Raw genomic sequence first — 17070 nt, forward strand, 5'->3', positions numbered from 1 at the left:
TGAAACAACCCAAGTGCCCATCAATTCATGAGTGGATTAATAAAATGTGGTATATGTATACCATGGAATAGTACTCAGCTTTAAGAAACAATGGTGATATAGCATCTCTTGTATATTCCTGTATACAGCTGGAACCCATTCTACTAAGTAAAGTATCTCAAGAATGGAAAACCAAGCACCACATGTACTTACCAGCAAATTGGTATTAATGGATCAACACAGTGGACATATAGGAGTAACATTTATTGGGTGTTGGGAGGGTGGGAGGGGAGAGGAGGGGATGGGTGTATACAACAACAATGAGTAAGATGTGTAACATTTGGGGGATGGACACGCTTGAAGCTCTCACTTGAGGGGGGAGGGGGACATGGGCAATATATGTAACCTTAACACTTGTGCCCGTGTAATACACTAAAATAAAAAAATAATAAAATAAAATAAAATTGCAGCTGTACTGAAAAAAAAATAAAAAGGGGTTGATAATAGTTCCTATGTCGTGAGTTTGTTGAAATGATTAAATAAGCTAGTGCATATAAGGAATTTAAAGGCAATGTCTGGCACATAACAAATGTAAGCAAGTTTTGCTTTTTATCATTGTCATCATTTTTAAAGAGAGTGGACCTCCAAAAGGTGGTCATGGACTGTCATAAGGCAAGAGAAATTTTCCACTAGTGCTTCTCAAATCATGTGGGGAGCTACTTGTTTTAGTGGTTGATTAGGCTGCCTCTGGTGACTTCTTTATTAAGGATGGCCTCATACTCGGATGCCAAACTTCTTCTTAGCGTGGGCATGAAGCAATAAGGGAAGTCTGTTCTATCCTTGCTGTTCCCACTTCTCTTCCTCAAACTACACATGTGGCGTGTAGCATGTCCGATTGCGGTTAAGGAGCCCATTTATCTTTTTTGATGCTTTGCTCCTGATGGTTTCCTTATAGGGACACTTTTACTCTTTTTTTAAAAAAAATCTTCCAAGTGTTATATAGCTTGTTGAAAAAAAATGACACATTGTAAAAATTTAAACAATACAGAAAAGGACTTTGAAGAAGTAAAAGACATATAAAATGACACGTGCCACATCTAGAGATATGCCCAAAGACTTAGTTTTCAGAACTCTTCTCATTCTCCCCTACTCTCTAAGTGATTTCATCCAACCTCATGGATTTTAACACCATCTTCATGGGGGACGGGACTTCCATGTATATACCATTATCTAAGACTTCTAGGCTTATATAAACTCCAGGTTCCCATATCCACCTGCCTTCTTGACTTCTTCACTTGGATGTTTCAGGGACATCTCCAATCTAACAAGTTCAAGAGTATGCTCACATCTTCGAAAAGCCTATCACTTCTATGGTTAATGGAAATTCTATGCTAGTGCAAAAATCTTGGCATCTTCCTTGACTCTTGCCTTTCTCTCAACCCCTACCCCTCAGCCAATCTTTTGGCAAATCCTGGTTACTTTACCTTTTAAATATATCCAGAATTCTGCCACTTCTTACCCTCTCCACTATCAGCACCTGGTCCAACCTGCAATCATTTCCTGCCTGGAGTATTGCAATAGGCTCTCGACTATTTTTTGTTTGTTTGTTTCTGTCTTTGCTCCATTCATTCCCATTAATTGATGCTCAGTATGGCATCAGAGATCCTATTAATATCTAAGTTAGATCATGTCACTCCTCTGTTTTTAAAGCCCTTCAATTGCTTTTTCTTTCACTTAGAATAGCAAAGTCTTCCCCGGAACTGATGAGGCCACCCACCCCTACACTGTCTCTGACCTCATTCCTCAAATTCTCCCCCTTGTTTACTCTTCCTCAGCCCTGCCAGGCACAGTCCTGCCTCAGGACCTTTCCACTTCCTTCTGGTGCTGTGTATTCTCTAGATATCTGCGTGGTCCCTCCCTCACTTCCTTGAAGTCTGTACTTAAATATGTTCTCTTCTCTGTGAGGCCCTTCCTGGCTACTTTCTCTAAAATGCCTTCTCTCTTCTCTGCTGTCTCTTTTTTCTCTCTAGAAATTATCTCTATCTGACATCCTGTATAGTTCACCATCTCCCCCACCGAAATGTTAGCTCCATGAAGACAGAAGACTTTTGTCTATTTTGTTCGCAGTTGCATCCCCAGCCCTGTACTGGGCTTATATCAGGTGGGCAATAGATTTTGTCAAGTGAACAAATAAATCCAGAGTTTACTATTGCTACTGTTTGATCAAGTTTCTTGTAGACCTATCTATGAATATTTACATATAAGTCTTAACCACTGGCGTACCACAGTATCTAACCTCATAGGTACTCAAAACATAGTCATTAAAAGAGAGAGAAGGAAGAAGTCTGTGAGCTAGAAGGCCTAAGGTCTTCCAAGGCTTTTAACTGTCATCGACTAGACTATGAGCTTCAGGAGGAGAGGAACCATGTCTCTTTGCTCACCATTTCTTCCCCAGTGTGCTTCTAAGAATGTTTGGCATGTAGTCAGTATGTAATAAACAAATGTATAATAAATTGAGAGCCTAATAGGAATCCTACCCTCTTGTCTTGGGCTGAAACCCCAGAAATGGTAAGTATTGGATTTACCAATGATATTGGGAAAGACACCCTTGGCAGAGGGAAGTGGTGCTGTAGCGGGAACTGGTGATCAACTTGGGGCGTCACAAGTATCTGCACCAGGGCCCTTAGCTATGCCATCCCCAACCTGTTTCTCACTCCTTCCTACTGAAAGGCAGGTCATGTGCATGGGGACACTGAATCTGAAATGGGACTACAGGTAGTGCCAGATTATGTTTCTTTTCTTTTCTTTTTTTTTTTTTTTTGAGACAGAGTCTCCCTCTGTTGCCCAGGCTAGAGTGAGTGCCATGGCGTCAGCCTAGCTCACAGCAACCTCAAACTCCTGGGCTCAAGCGATCCTCCTGCCTCAGCCTCCCGAGTACCTGGGACTATAGGCATGCGCCAACATGCCCGGCTAAGTTTTTCTATATATATTAGTTGGCCAATTAATTTCTTTCTATTTATAGTAGAGATGGGGGTCTCGCTCTTGCTCAGGCTGGTTTTGAACTCCTGACCTCGAGCAATCCGCCCGCCTCAGCCTTCCAGAGTGCTAGGATTACAGGCGTGAGCCACCACGCCGGCCCAGATTATGTTTCTAATTGGTAAGATGATCTTTGTGAAGTTTTTCAGGACTGGGGGATATTTGCAATCATTTAACTGATATTTGATGTGTTTTTATGCTGAAATCACGAGAGAAGTAGGCTATAGTCTCTCATCAACCTCTTAACAATACCACAGTAGAGACTGCAAAGAACATTTTTATGATTTGGGTAAATTTGAATACTTTCAATGTACAATGATTTAGACTCATGTTTCAGATTAGATATATTCTATTTATTTATAAATAGAACAGTTCGTTTTCATGTTGAAAATAGTATAAAAGCCTCATCATTTTGTATACATAAATCTGGAGAGGTCAAACAAAGTGAAAACTAAAGAGCCGTAGGCATTAATTTTCTTTACTCTTTAGTCCTTCAGTGTAAAAAGAATCTCTGTTATTCTTTTTACTTTGCAAGGTAGTTCTGACCCTGAAGCTGTTTTCTAAGACTTTATATTGCAGACATAATCTAACTCTGGTACTCTTTGTTGAAATTATTTGTTGGAACCATACCGTGTATATTGCCCAGCTTCTACTGTTGGAATTAGAGTTCTACGATTTAAAAACAAAACAGGCTGGGCGTGGTTGCTCACTCCTGTAATCCTAGCACTCTGGGAGGCCGAGGCGGGCGGATTGCTCGAGGTCAGGAGTTCAAAACCAGCCTGAGCAAGAGCGAGACCTCATCTCTACTATAAATAAAAAGAAATTAATTGGCCAACTAATATATATAGAAAAAATTAGCCAGGTATGGTGGCGCATGCCTGTAGTCCTAGCTACTCAGGAGGCTGAGGCAGAAGGATTGCTTGAGCCCAGGAGTTTGAGGTTGCTGTGAGCTAGGCTGACGCCATGGCACTCACTCTAGCCTGGGCAACAAAGCGAGACTCTGTCTCAAAAAATAAAAATAAAAATAAAACAAAGCAAACTTTGCTACAGAAAGTTTTAGATCCTGTATATATAAAATTAAAATTACATAGTAAAATTCCCTGTACCCATCATTCAGTTTCAATAGTTATCAACATTCTGCTACACTTAATCCATCTATCTATCTCTTCCTAACATTTTTTTTGGGAAAAGTAGGGTAGGAATTTAAAGTAAACCTCAGAAATTATGTAATTTCAACTGTAAATACTTCATTGTATATCTTTAACATATATCCTTTCTTTTTACAATATAAAACCATGCCATTATGCTCATCACAATGACAATAATCCTTAATATCATATAATACTGAATCCATATTAAATTTCCCTAATTGTCTGAAAAATGTATTATGCAGTTATCTTGTTGAAATCAAGATCCAAAAAAGATCCACACATTGCATATTGTTGACATATCTTTTTTTTTTTTTTTCTCTGAAGAGAAACCAGAGTATAAGGTTGACTTAATTTTAAGAAATAGTTATTGGAGGCTTACTATGTGCAAAATATGCATTTGGAACTCAAACCAATCACTTCCCAGTGATCTTCTTTCTTTCAGAATAATGACTCTAAGAAGAATGATTTTCATCCTTCACTGGTTCCTAGTAAGTATAGAGAATGCTGGTAGAAGGTGGAGTTGCTTGCTATTATTCATTGAATGTGCTTGAGTTGTTATAAGACTATTTTTCCATTGGTTAGAGAAGTGTATTATAGTGTGTTCCTTTATAGTAGGTAACAATTTTCAACATGGATGCAGATAATATTTTGAAATTCATAATATAATTCAGGAGTTATGGATTTTCCAATATTCAGGAGATTCTAAAAATTAGCAGCTCAAAATTAGTAGAAAAATAAAGCTATTCCTATTAGAGAGGCCCCATCGCCCAGAATGTGGTCTAATGCAAATATACCCAGTTCCTGTAGGGAGGTCACTACTGCAAATGATGTTTGCATTAGGCCAGGGATTCTTAGCCCCAAGTTCACGAAGGAACCCCCTAAGTGGTAGGCAAAATTTTGTATACGTAGGGAGACGATGCGTTGCTTTCATCAGACTTCAAAGAGATCTTTAACACAAAAAAGTTTTAGAACCACTACAACAACAGATCATCTTGGCATGCGTTTTGAAAAATTGTGACTTTCAAAAAGAAAAAGTAATCCTAGCACTCTGGGAGGCCGAGGCGGGAGGATTGCTTGAGCTCAAGAGTTCAAGACCAGCCTGAGCAAGAGCTAGACCCCATCTCTATTATAAATAGAAAGAAATTAGCCAAACAACTAAAAATAGAAAAAATTAGCCGGGCATGGTGGTATGTGCCTGTAGTCCCAGCTACTCGGGAGGCTGAGGCAGGAGGATTGCTTGAGACCAGGAGTCTGAGGTTGCTGTGAGCTAACACGGCACTCTAGCCCAGGCAAGAGAGTGAGACTCTGTCTCAAAAAAAAAAAAAAAAAGAATCCAGGAGTCAACAAGAAAAAGTCCAGATTGCAAGTCTGGGTGCAGTGGCTCTGGTAATCCTAGCACTTTAGGAGGCCCAAGGTGGGAGGTGGGAGGATTGCTTGAGACCAGAGGTTCGAGACCAGTCTGGGCAACATAGCAAGACCCCATCTCTAAAAAAAAAAAAGATTTTCCACTTCTCATAAAAAACACGTTTATTCAAAGAATATGGAATTGGAGGATTTTCAAGTCTATAACCAGAGACCTACTTGCATAACAAGCTGGCTGCCTCTCCTCAGAAGTTAGGCGCCTCACACTGGCGCCTGCTAGAATCCTAAGCCATCCTTTGGCATGTGTGAACAGCTTGGAGAAGGAGTTTGGCATTCCCTGAGCTGGGCACCAGGGACTGGCTGCCCCAGTTACTGTGGATGTCCCAGCGCTTGTTGGACTTTCCAGGCTAATTTTAAGCAATGTGTAGGGCTGATTTTAGAAGTCCAATGCACTATCCATTGCACAATAGAATGTAGGGCTGATTTTAGAGGAAAAAAGGAGGCTGTGTAGCTACAGGAAAACAAAAACAATTTACTATAGATTCTTCTAGGCAAATGATGGTGCCCACATTTTTTTTGTTTGCTTGTTTTTCTTTTTTGAAACAAAGTCTCACTATGTTGCCCAGGTTGGTCTCAAACTCCTAGGCTCAAGGAATCCTCCTGAGTACCTGGGACTACAGGTGTGTACCACCTCACCTGGCTCAGTGGTGCCCATATTAAAAAAATAAAATTACTTAAATAGAAAACAATGAGTCCGAAGTCCTACTCTGTTTCCGGATGGTACATCCTCCTCTGATGATCTCAGTTTTGTCTTCCCATTTCCTCCATTTGGGGTTTGAGTTGATTGTAGTCTCATACCTGGTGAGGTTTTCCTTCCAAAGGTGCCAACATAATATAGAATCATTTATAGGCCAAGAATAACTTTGAGGGACTATATTGCAGCTTTCCTAATGCTCCTAGTAGGAGGTCAAACAGTGCACAGAGTTGGCTGTTGGAATTTTAATTTTTACATAATTTCTAGCTTTTGTCATCCCTGAAGGATTAATTCCTAAATCTTTATCTCAGTCCTGGATAAACTGTGAATAGGAACTGTGCTTAAAAGAATAGTGAAAAATGATTTTTGTGAAAACATTACACAAACAACAGCAGAGAGACTAATTTTTCTCTTTCAGGCTTATTTATAGATCCGTGTGACTCAAGCGATAACAAAAGAGGCCAGTGGAGCCGCCTCTTTGACTCACGTCACTGTATTTCCTACAGGGCTGTGCCCTCTTCACTCTCCTTCTTGGCTGGAGTCTCTGGCTCGAGGAGGGGCAGGAAGAGTTCCTTGTGAAAGATGCTGACCGAATTTCTTCAGAGAGCGCTTTCTCCATCTGTTGTTCTAAAGGTCATATGGGCTTCAGCTGCTGATATGAAATCAAGTCATTTAAGAAACCCACTGCATCCCTAAGCTCCAGAGAGAGGGTCCTTTCTAGTACCACAGATTCCAGCTGATATACCATGTCTTCCAAAAAGTCCTCTTGCACGGCTCTGGCTCCCAGTGGCCTCTCATTTCTCTGCTTTTGCTTTTTTTTTGAGCTAGGATCTATCTCCTGAATAATAATATCAATGGTTTTTTAATATTTGTGGATTTTTGAAAAAATCTAGTTTTCCTCAATGAGATTATAATTATCTGGAGGGTAGGGGCAGTCCCTTTTTTTTCAGAGATGGGATCTCGCTATGTTGCCCAGGCTGGACTTGAACTCCTGGGCTCCTGGGCTCAAATGATCCTCCTGCTTCAGCCTGCTGAGTAGCTGGAACTACAGCTATGTGCCACCAGGCCTGGCCTGGGGTTGTGGGGAGTCAGTTTTGCAATGTCTGTTACAGATTCTGGTATACCCAGGACAGTGTCTCATATTAGAAAGAATTAGGGAACACATTCATTGAATGATTGCTGTATGAGCTGGAAGACAAATTCAGAGTTGGAAGGTTTAGATTTGAGTCCAGTCTCTGCTATATAAAAGTGTGACAAATCATTTAATCTTTCTGAGCCCCTATTTCCTTATCTCTAAAATGAGGATGATAATATTTATCCTAAAGAGAGCTAATATTTATCGAAGCCTTGCCATGTGTCAGTCACCGTTTTAAATGTTTTAAGTGTATCAGCTCATTTAATTACTGCACCAGCCTTAAGAAGGCACTGCTGCTATTAGCCCATTTTACAGACGGAGACACTGAGGTTCAGATGTGTTCAGAGATGTTATATAACTTGCTTCAGGTCACATAATAAAGGAAGAGCTGGGTTTTAAACTCAAGCAGTCTAGACCAGAAACACATGCTCTTAAGTACTGTACTATAACGCCTGTATGGTTTATAAGCTCATGATGTGTAAGAAGCAAATTAATTGATGGATATGAAAATACCTTGGTAAATTATGAGACACAATGCACTACTGCTACAGTGGGAAGTCAATAAATGCTTTAGTTCAATTGTGAAGTGGCACAAAAAGTTTTTATACTTACATTCTTATGATGCTTTATATTTTTCAAAGTACTTTCATGTATCTGATGCCTTCTAGATAACAAGTCACTTTAAATCCACTTTGGAACCGGCAAGACATAAATAAATATTGGAAAGCTGAGTAAACAGGCTTAGAGATGCTAAACATCTTGCTCAGGGCACAAAGTGAGTCTAACCAAGCTGGAACTGGAATCTAGGTGGTATGACTCCTGGTCAATGCCTTTTAAGTTTTGTTTCTTGCTGTTATTATTTGTTAAATTGAAGCATGCAAGTTATCAGTAATAAAAAAAAATCATAGAAATAATGATCTTTTCTCCCAGGCATTATCTCTTCCTAGAAGTTTGTTTAATCCTCTCAGGTTGTTGTTGTTTTAAAAACAAAAATCCGGCCGGGCGCTGTGGCTCACGCCTGTAATCCTAGCTCTTGGGAGGCCGAGGCGGGCGGATTGCTCAAGGTCAGGAGTTCGAAACCAGCCTGAGCAAGAGTGAGACCCCGTCTCTACTATAAATAGAAAGAAATTAATTGGCCAACTGATATATATATATATAAAAAATTAGCCGGGCATGGTGGCGCATGCCTGTAGTCCCAGCTACCCGGGAGGCTGAGGCAGAAGGATCACTCGAGCCCAGGAGTTTGAGGTTGCTGTGAGCTAGGCTGACGCCACGGCACTCACTCTAGCCTGGGCAACAAAGTGAGACTCTGTCTCAAAAAAAAAAAAAAAAAAAAAAAAATAAATAAATAAAAATAAAAATAAATAAAAACAAAAATCCATTAAACTGCATTGTTAGGTTTGTTCCGGGTGGGAACCCGAAAAATATCATAAAGCTTGTGAAACAAAAGCCACAGGAGTCTGGAGAGTCCAAGGTTATAAATCTAACTTCAACCACAGACAAGGGCAGCCACACTAGCATTCCTATGCCCGTGATGAGGACAAAGCTACTCTCCTCCCCTATCTCTGCAGGTGTTACTCCCCCCAAGAAAAACCCTCTATAAAACCCAAGGCTTTCCCCTCCCTTGGATGCTTTTTTGTCTCCACCCATCTACACCCAGATGCTCAAAATAAACAACATTTTGCTATACATGAGGCTTCATGTGTCTCTCTCTTGGCTCTGGACCTTATGTGCATTTTCTTATGAAGTTTTTTTTTTTTCAAATAAAAGTACAGTATGCTCATTGCCAAACAAAACACAATGAAAGTAAAAATTCTCTGTAATCCCACCATTCAAAGGTAACCATTTTTGTTTTAATTTTGTCCTTCAACTTTTTTCTACATATGTATACAATTTTTAGAAGTGCATTTTATGATATTGTTTTATATAAGATTGTTTTTAAGGCTGCCATACCATGACAATAAATATAGAGCTAGTAATCTCATTTTATTGGCTGCATAGTATTTCTTTTTATGAATGTGCCATAATTTATTTATCTGGAATTACAGATTATGTTTGAGAAGATGGGGAATAAGCCTCCCTAAACTTTAATCACTAGCCACAGAAACCAAAAATCCCAAGATAATGTGACTATGTTATATATTGGGGCAATTGCTTTTAATTTTCAATTCCCTGGGGTAGGAGTCTGGTAATTATAAACAAACAGAAACATGAGAAAAAAAAAATACTGGGAGGGGGTTTACATGTTTTAATGTTGCCATTTTCTCTTTAGTGCTCTGCTACTTGGCACCGTAGGAAAAAAGCTCTTTCCTCTTCTTTAAGATGATGGTTTAATTTTTCTTTTGTGGTTAACAAACATTTAAATTTGACCTCTAAGCAATTTTTATGAGTTCCAAATGGAGTACTTCAGCTAACTCTGCTTTGCATTGCAGTCCGCAGACCTCTTACTTTTATGGAAACCCCAAGCTGAGCTTGGCATGTGTTCCCTTCATAGCTATACCTCAGAGAAATCTGCATTATGGCATGAAACCACTATTTACTAGCCACGTGATCCTGGGCTGCACTGTACAGTCCTATGGCAGAGGGTCTGATTTCTATAAGCATTCTGCTCTCCAAACCATTTGCTCTAGGTTGACGTCACCGTGTGTGTGTGTCTGTGTGTGTGTGTGTGTGTAAAGAGTGGTGGGGTAGGGGTAGATGGTGGGTACTATTTTTTAATTTGCAAGATGACACCCTACAGCAGAACCCCACTGGGGTAGGGGAGAGGACATGGGTCTTTTAGCAAGTCAGTGTCTCTGCACCTGTCTCCTTATTTGTAAAACTAAATTACTTACACTTACCTATTCTGACTCAGGAGGTTGGCCAGAGGGTCAAATTAGATTATACAAATGAAAGTGCTTTGTGAATAATGCGATAGCAATATTTAACAATAAAAATGATAATTATTATCTCACCCTCGCCCTCCTTTCTTTTCAGCCACTTGGCAAGCCCCAGTAGTTCAAGGACAAAACTGTACAGGTGGGCCTACCTAGTTCAATTTTTGTAAAGTGTTTTGATATCCCTGCATGAGAGTGACTGTGTAAGGAAAAAAAGTGCAACCTCCTGTCTGTGCCACTCAGGTTCTAAACTCAAGATTTGTGGTTAGTTTTGTTCTCTTTGGCATCCAGCCTGGTGCTGTGTTTTATCGTATTGTTGCTAATCTAGCGAAAGGATTTTAGTCTAGGTAGGTCACCTTTCCTTTAAATGGACCAAGATACCAGGGCCCTTCTTACATTCGCATGGAAAATATTTGTGTCAGATGTTTATCAAGCCAGGAACTGTCTGGTTAGACTTTATTTGGCTCTGGCCGTTAGTTCATGGAGTCATAGACAGAAAGCCCATTCTGTAAGGGGTTTTGCTATCCTCAGTCCAACTCTTCTCTTTTTGTATGTGAGGAAACTGAAAACCTAGAGAGTTCAAGTCCAATAAATGGGCATTGCTATTGCAGATGGAATCCATTCTTCTGAGTCTTCCTCTCTTTTCATAAAATATGTTGTAAAGATACCGTAAAACTAGAGAATCCCAGACTATTTGGAGCGTGCTTCTGAAGTTAAAGGCAAGAGAAAGTTAACGTCTCAAAGGGGATAGGGAAAGAATATGGGATTCTCCTGGATCAAGACCTTTCAGCCTGGCTGGGTTCTCCGCCCCTACCTGCCTCGCCTCTCTCACTTCCTTGGCTACCTAACCTAGTCCCGCCCCCTTCAGGTGGCCCCACCGCTTCCTGGTAACCCAGCCCCTCCACACTCTCCGAAGCGGAACCAATGTCCGTCCGCTCCGGGGTTGGCCGGATCTTTCTCGCTCAGACTCATCGCAGCGGTGACTCGGCAGCAGCGTCTCGCGTCATCAGTGACAGCCCTGACTCTTGCTACGCTTTGAGTCGCTCTGCCAGGAGCAGTCGCTTCCTCCTTGGCAAATAGTCCTCAGCAGGGTCCGAGTTCTTGGATAATCCGAGAGGGGAGGCACGAGAAGTTGCAGTGTGGCAACGTGGAATCAACCAGGAGGTGAAGCTAGGGACCGAAGTTTCTGCAATAGTGTGTGAAGTTAGTTAAAAACTCCCTCCTTCCTAAAGATCCCTCCGCCTGCGGTAGCGGTGGTGAGGCCGAGGGAGCCGCCATTTTGGATGTTCGGTTCCTGCTGCCACTGCTGCCGCCGCCCCCGGAGCTGCTGGTTTCATTCGAGGTTTCGGGCCGGTGAGTGTCACTCGCGGCACTGAGAGTATATTGCTTCTTTTGCTCCGCCGCTGCCGCGGGCGCTCTGCCGGAAGCTTCCTGTCAGTCCCAGGGGTCTGGTCTCAGGCTGTGGGGGGTGAGACGAGAGGACTGAGAGGCTGGGCCAGGAGGGGCCCGGAGCCCCAGGGGCTGCTCCGACTTCTTGAGGGCCGACCCCGAGGCCTCGGACCGGGAGGTTCCGCGCACAGCGGCGTTCCGTGCGGTGGCGTTGCCCGGCCGGTCCGGGCCTCCTTGAACCCATTGACTTTCTCAGGCTGTGATCCTCCTTTGAGGGCTCATTCAGGGAGCCTGGGATTTAGCGGGGCGGGCCCCACCCCCGCGTGTCTTCTCTGAGCCACGTATCAGCGTTCTTCTGTCTTGTACCCAGGTCAAGTCTCTCTCAGGGAACTCTCAGTATTTCCAAATGCCCAGTTAATCGCTGCCTGCCCCTGCAATGCCGTCCTCGCAGTACCGGACATCGGCCTCGCCTCCCTCTAACCTTCCGACCAACTTCTTTACCAATTTTCCGTGTTCTTCTTCTTTATTTTTTAACTTACCTGCGGGTACACTGTTTACCCTTCCCAAACTCCTGGTTCTGCGGACATCAGTTTCTAATAATTCTCCTGGATCTTCCTGATTGCCTGAAGGAGTCGGGACGGTTGGTTGTGTTTCCGTGTTAGGGCTTGGTGTAGGAGATCCGTCGAACCATTCGCTCAGAGTGTACTTCAGCGGTAAATGTTTATAAAGCAGATTAAATGACTTTTAGGGGGCGGGAGCTGTCAAATGTTTTCTTATTTGTGGATTCCTTCCCTGTCCTGTACATTTAGCTTTTTGGTACTTATTGTCACTGGTGTATTTTTCTTGGTATTATACATCCCTGAGCATGGAAATCTGTCGGTGGAGAATACTAATTTGATGTAGATAGAAAGGAGACTTTGGCTGCTATAGTGATTAGTTAACAGAAGAGAGGAATGATTTCTTAGTGATCTTAACTTTCAGGTGTTTGTACAGTAGTGATCTGTGCTGATTCTAAAAAATACGTGTATTGACTTCATGTATTGAATTTTTCTGAGGATAGTTGGATTTTAAGTATTCACTTCCACGGTTCCCCAAAATATTACCTGGACTCTATACGCCTTAACTTTCAGTTTGAAAAATATGGACCTTCAAGGTACCCGTAATCTCCTCGCTTTTGTTCTGCTCTTAAAAGTATGCTTACAATCTACTGTGCTTGAATAAAAAGCATTTCATAATCATGCACTGGTTATCTCCTACATTTCAAGTTGGGTGAGTGTGATTGAATCACCTCTATTCATCTCAGCCTGGGTTTTTACGTCTGCAAAAAAGAAATAACTTTTTTGAAATCACGGTATAGTGACTGCTGAAATTTAATTACTTGAACTGAGTCAAATCTTTTAATATTGTAAGCCACATATACATGCATTCTATTTTTTTTTTTTTTTTTTTGAGGCAGAGTCTCACTTTGATGCCTGGGCAAGAGTGCCTTGGCGGCAGCCTAGCTCACAGCAACCTCAAACTCCTGGGCTCAAGCAGTCCTTCTGCCTCAGCCTCCCCAGTGGCAGGGACTACAGGCATGTGCCACCATACCCAGCCAGTTTTTTCTATATATTTTTAGTTGGCCAATTAATTTCTTTCTATTTTTAGTAGAGACGCTGTCTCGCTCTTGCTCAGACTGGTTTCAAACTCCTGACCTTGAGCGATCCTCCTTCCTCAGCCTCCCAGAGTGCTAGGATTACAGGCAGGCGTGAGCCACCGCCTCCTGCCAGATGCGTTACTCTTACCTGGCTATTGAAATGAGACTGTAGGTAAATTTCTGTACAGGTCATATGGTGTCTCAGGAGAAGACTGAATATTTTCAGTGTAAATACTCAGTGTTGTTCTTATTTTAAGGACATTTTTTTCAAAAATATATTAGTTATTATTAGATATTAGTTCTTTGAGTGTGTATTACTCTGAAGGTATGGAATTTTCTCTTTTGGTTTAAGGGACCTGTCAAACACTGGGCACCTATAGAATGCTCACTGATTTACTAAGCAGCCCCTTGCAGTTTCTACTGAAATGTTCGATTTTTGAGTTACATTTTTCAAATAAGGTATTGGTGTTTTTTGTTTTGTTTTGAAACAGAGTCTCACTCTGTTGCCCAGGCTAGAGTGCCATGGCATCATCCTAGCTCACAGCAACCTCAAACTCCTGGGCTTATTGATCCTCCTGTCTCAGCCTCCCCAAGTAGCTGGGACTACCGGCATGCACCACCATGCCTGGCTAATTTTTTCTATGTAGTTTTAGTTGTGCAACTAATTTCTTTCTATTTTTAGTAAAGACAGGTCTCACTGTCGCTCATGCTGGTCTCAAACTCCTGAGCTCAAACCATCCTCCTGCCTCAGCCTCCCAGAGTGCTAGGATTACAGGTGTGAGCCACCACTCCTGGCCTCCATTCATTTTCTTTTGGGAGCATTTGCTTATTCTTTGATCTGGTCTGTCACTGTCATTTCTAGATTTGAGGGCAAATTTTAGAGTGAAGCTATAAAATACAGAAATTGCCAGAAATGCGTTGGTGATATTTCACCCCAGTATTTATTTTAAAAAGTTTTAATAATCAGTGATATGCAAACAAAAACTGAAGTTTTTATGATTTGTAAAAACTAAATCATGCAGACATCAAAAGTTGAATATTTTCCAAAGATTATTTTTAATTAAAAATGAATTGGGAATCTACATACCAGAACAGATTTTCACAATGCTTAATCCCTTTATTTGCATTTGATGAGAATTTTAAAATTTTGTGTGTGCAGCAGGACTTAATTGATATCAAAACTTTAAAACTCCTATTTAGGTTTAGTTTCAGAAAATCTAAAATTATTACATTTAAATAGCAGCGACTTGTTGAGCTGTTGTTATTTATTTATTTATTTATTTATTGAGAAAGAGTCTCCGTTGCTGGGGCTAGAGTGCAGTGACATCATAGCTCATTGCAGCCTCAAACTCTTGGGCTCCTCCTGCCTCAGCTTCCTGAGTAGCTGGGACTATATGCCCGTGCTACCATGCCTGGCTAATTTTTCTAATTTTTGTAGAAACGGAGTCCCACTGTGTTCCCCAGGCTGGTTGCAAACTTTTGGGGTTTAAGTGATCCTCTCACCTCAGGGTCCCAAAGTGCTAGGAGTACAATTGTGAGCCACCTGTCTGGCTAGGTGCTTGTAATTTAGTCTTTCCTTGCTTAATGAATTGTTTTTAGTTGTAGATTTTGGCTTTCTTTCATCTGTTACTTTTATTCACTTTCTAATGCAGAGTAATATTTTTAAAGTAGCAAGTAGTTTTAAAATTAAGAGAGCATAAATATTTAACCTCTTGTATTTCTTAGCTTATAGATTTTAAAAATCATATTTCTGTCAAAACATACTAGGATTTTTCTAGTTGCCCTTTTGTGTAGAAAATTCTATTTCAGTGAAGTCAGGAAAGAGAAAAGGAAAAAGAGCTGTCATTTCTACCTTGAAAATACATGTAAGTTTTGTTTTCTTCACCGAAAGAGTAACACAGAGCACTTAATTCTGCATTCTGGTTGCTAGAAGAAACCTGTCAAAGTTTGAAGTGTCCTGAGTAGGGGGGGAAAAACCCCACACTTGGAAAACTTGTTGAGTCAGCATTAGCTGACACTTTAGTGTAAAAGGGTAAGGTTTAGGATAAAATGATTGAAATAAGAAATGCTTTTTCCACTAGGTACTTGGAAGTTTAACTATTTTAAAAAAACTACTCATATCGTTAGAGAGATAAAATTATTAAGTTATAAATGTTGTTAGTGAAAAATTAAGGTTTAGAAGGAAAAGTTTTTTAAAAGCCAAGGAAACTGAGGCATGGTGGCTCACGCCTTTAATGCTAGCACTCTCGGAGGCTGAGGCTGGAGGATCGCTCGAGGTCTGGTGTTTGAGACCAGCCTGAGCAAGAGTGAGACCCCCGTCTCTACTAAAAACAGAAAGAAATTAGCTGCACAGCTAAAAATATATAGAAAGAATTAGCCGGGCATGGTGGCGCATGCCTGTAGTCCCAGCTACTCGGGAGGCTGAGGCAGAAGGATCCCCACTTAAGCCCAGGTGTTTGAGGTTGCTGTGAGCTAGGCTAACACATGGCACTCTAGCCGGGGGCAACAGAGCGAGACTCTGTCTCAAAAACAAACCAACAAACAAACAAACCTGAGGAAAATACATGTGACCTTTGTACTTTATGAATAATTAAAGACATCTTAAAGGCAAGTGGTTTTTCTCCCCCTTTCTCTGTACAATAGTCACAGTGTAACCTGATAGGCAGTTGCTTTGCAAACTCCACCTTGTGTGTTATAGTGAGCATCCTAGACTTTTCAGTTTGTCTGGTTTTTAGGTTAATGTTATAGATTCCTGGGAGTAGCAAATATGAGGAAAATGTGGTCTTAGATGTTTGGGACTGTGAAATAACTTTTTGCACTCCCCTTTTTATAATCCTTTGGGTTAAAATTACAACTGTTGTAGAATAGATGATGTGCCCTACAGGTTGAGCATCTTTAATCCGAAATCTGAAATGCTTCAGAATCTGAAACTTTTTTTTTTTTTTTGGAGACAGAATCTTGCTTTGTTGCCCAGGCTAGAGTGAGTGCTGTGATGTCAGCCTAGCTCACAGCAACCTCAAACTCCTGGGCTTAAGCAATCCTGCTGCCTCAGCCTCCAGAGTAGCTGGGACTTCAGGCATGTGCCACCATGCCCAGCTAATTTTTTCTATATATATTAGTTGGTCAATTAATTTCTTTCTATTTGTAGTAGAGATGGGGTCTCACTCTTGCTCAGGCTGGTTTCGAACTCCTGACCTCTCGCCTCGGCCTCCCAGAGTGCTAGGATTACAGGCGTGAGCCACCTCGCCCGGCCAGAATCTGAAACTTTTTGAGCACCGAGAATGGAGCATTTTAGATTTTGGATTTTCAGGTTGGAGATGCTCATATGGGATAATGCAAATATTCTAAAATCCAGAAAACCCTGAAATCCGAAACACTGATCCCAAGCATTTCAGATAAGGGATACTCAAATTGTATTTGGTGGTAAGAGGTAACTTTTGTAAATGATAATACAGTTGTACAACTCAAAGTAAAAGTTCCATTATTGGTTTCACAGCTCAAGTTAGTGAATCTAAACCTCACTATTGAGAAATTGTTCACTATTAAGCTGAAGAAAAGGAAAGATTTTTTAAAAATTTCCTTTTGTTAAAAAATCTGTATAAAAGATTGATTCCCTTCTATTTTTTGAAAAACTTGAAATTGTTATAGTTTTAAAATATGATGAAAATATTGGTTTGAGATAACTGGTTGGGAAAACTAGCTGAAAATAATTAGGTACACTGTATAAAATTAATTGAATCTTTGTGTATATT

The 17070-nt window shown here is 41.0% G+C and overlaps 1 protein-coding gene across 1 annotated transcript in view; it reads left to right on the forward strand.

The window, feature by feature from the left end:
• The first annotated feature begins 11268 nt into the window (after positions 1-11268).
• AP1G1 (adaptor related protein complex 1 subunit gamma 1) overlaps positions 11269-17070 on the forward strand; it is a 76050-nt gene continuing 70248 nt past the window's right edge. Inside the window, exon 1 of the mRNA XM_075995773.1 lies at positions 11269-11646. The gene's annotated coding sequence lies outside the window, so the exon portion shown is untranslated. The remainder of the gene's footprint in view (positions 11647-17070) is intronic.

The sequence above is a fragment of the Microcebus murinus genome, chromosome 20 (assembly GCF_040939455.1).
Source record: "Microcebus murinus isolate Inina chromosome 20, M.murinus_Inina_mat1.0, whole genome shotgun sequence".
Taxonomy (NCBI): Eukaryota; Metazoa; Chordata; class Mammalia; order Primates; family Cheirogaleidae; genus Microcebus; species Microcebus murinus.